The 2,500-nt window shown below is 38.0% G+C and overlaps 1 non-coding gene across 1 annotated transcript in view; it reads right to left on the bottom strand.

The window, feature by feature from the left end:
- LOC143307991 (small subunit ribosomal RNA) overlaps positions 1-141 on the bottom strand; it is a 1,923-nt gene extending 1,782 nt beyond the window's left edge. Inside the window, exon 1 of the ribosomal RNA XR_013065019.1 lies at positions 1-141. This exon is cut by the window's left edge and continues 1,782 nt beyond it. This is a non-coding gene — a ribosomal RNA (small subunit ribosomal RNA).
- Positions 142-2,500: the final 2,359 nt, after the last annotated feature.

The following is a 2,500-nucleotide window of genomic DNA, read 5'->3' as shown; positions in this document are numbered from 1 at the left end:
AAGTAATGTTTTGTACGATCTAAGAAACCAAAACTGATTTAATGAGCCATTCGCGGTTTCACCTTAATTCGGTATGTACTTAGACATGCATGGCTTAATCTTTGAGACAAGCATATGACTACTGGCAGGATCAACCAGGGAGCTTAGTTATTATTGTAAATTTAAATTTTCGTCGTCGGCCCTCCCTGTAAGACCGATCGACGTTAAGCCATTTCTCTTTTGTATGTAACACACATTTCATAAATTTTGTACCTCTTATAGAGGCCAAATATTCTCCTCCTCCTCTCATAAAGCACGAAAATCACTTTCACGCCGTGCATCCATCGTGCAAGCACGTAGACCACACACGCTGGACAATATAATAAAAGATAGCGCGGACAGTGGCATGCTATACAAATCGAGAAAGCGCGTACAGTGATCATGCTGGTCATTTTGCCACCAAATTTTATAATCTTTATCATTAGAGCGGGCCCACCAACCTCGTCTCTGTACTTTATACATTTCTCCTCCATCTGCACACACCTTTTCAAACATTAACGGAGAGAGTTCCTTGGACTTGCTTTAAATGTACATATTAGATATGTTGGAATCTCTCTCCTTTAGAAGTTTCCCCAGCCTTAAAACTTCTTTCATTTTTACTCCTCTCTCCATACTTATTTTCCTCTCTGAACGTATCAGAGAGGATTTTATTTCTGACACCTCTTGACTTTTCTTAAATTCAGGGACGTAATTTTGTTCATAATTCAGTGGACTTTTGTGTATTTTATACTTTAAATATTTCCAAACAGTCTCCCTTCTAAAAGTGATAGAACGAATTTTCGTCTAACACTACTTTCTTGGTTCAAAAATTTTATACAATCTTATAACTTTTTCAGTTTTAACAAATTTTGGTTACAGACAGTTGATGCTCAGTTTGTACAAGTATGCAACATTTATAAGTGCATACAGGTCACCAGCCTTATATTACAAGGCTCACCACATATGGGCCATTCGGTCTTAGACACCGACCCGTGGTAATGCTGTGTGGAGATTAATAATAATCCGCAACGGAAAACCGGAACGAGAATAGTCGAGAAAGTATATTCTCGAGGAGCGGTAGACTGCTTTTCAACCGAAGTCATAAAAGAGCCACACGCTCGACGCTACTCCCGACCGGTCCGAGCGAACCGAAAGTGCCTTCCTATAAATACCGAACGGCCGGCCGCTAGGTCGGCGACGCATGGGCTTACGCCCAGGCGTATGCCTGTGCAAACCGCCGTGAGAGCGTACCATCCCGCCGGCACGGTAAAACTTAGACTGAAAATATCGTCGAACATATCCTTTCATTTTATAACGTTCTATACATGAAAATTAATAAATTAACATGCAGGACATAATAAATTCACATTCTCATGTAAATCATGGGTTTAATTAATATTTTAAAAAATTTTAAAACCGCCCAGAACCGATGAGATGAAAATATTAAAACGATATTTTTGCATTTTCTTACGGTAAAACATTAACAAATAAGCGACTATAGCAATATAAAACTCCATTTGTAATTTAATTAATCAAAATTAATATTTTTTTTTGATTTTTCAGCGATCCAGAACCGATGAGACGAAAACATTAAAACGATATTTTTGCATTTTCTTACGACAAAACATTAACAAATACGAGACTATAACAATATAAAACTACATATGTAATTTAATTAATCAAAATTAATAATTTTTTTTGATTTTTCAGTGATCCAGAACCGATAAGTCGAAAATTTTAACAATCATATTTTTGCATTCTGTACCGTGGATCCATCGTTAAACGCTATTAAACTAACGTCCGTGATGGTATAAATGCAGATTTTCGCTCCGTTTAGCCAAAATAACGAACTTTAGGTGCGCTCCGAAATATTTCAAAGTGCCAGCGGCGTATTGCTTCGCCTCTTAGAACCGATTAGTCGAAAATTTTAACAATCATATTTTTGCATTCTGTACCGTGGATCGATCGTTAAACGCTATTAAACTAGCGTCCGTGATGGTATAAATGCAGATTTTCGCTCCGTTTAGCCAAAATAACGAACTTTAGGTGCGCTCCGAAATATTTCAAAGTCCCAGCGGCGTATTGCTTCGCCTCTTAGAACCGATTAGTCGAAAATTTTAACAATCATATTTTTGCATTCTGTACCGTGGATCCATCGTTAAACGCTATTAAACTAACGTCCGTGATGGTATAAATGCAGATTTTCGCTCCGTTTAGCCAAAATAACGAACTTTAGGTGCGCTCCGAAATATTTCAAAGTCCCAGCGGCGTATTGCTTCGCCTCTTAGAACCGATTAGTCGAAAATTTTAACAATCATATTTTTGCATTCTGTACCGTGGATCGATCGTTAAACGCTATTGAACTAACGTCCGTGATGGTATAAATGCAGATTTTCGCTCCGTTTAGCCAAAATAACGAACTTTAGGTGCGCTCCGAAATATTTCAAAGTCCCAGCCGCGTATTGCTTTGCCCCGAAATTTT

Source organism: Osmia lignaria, unplaced genomic scaffold (assembly GCF_051020975.1).
Source record: "Osmia lignaria lignaria isolate PbOS001 unplaced genomic scaffold, iyOsmLign1 scaffold0118, whole genome shotgun sequence".
Classification (NCBI taxonomy): Eukaryota; Metazoa; Arthropoda; class Insecta; order Hymenoptera; family Megachilidae; genus Osmia; species Osmia lignaria.
This window is presented reverse-complemented; position numbering and strand designations above follow the sequence as displayed.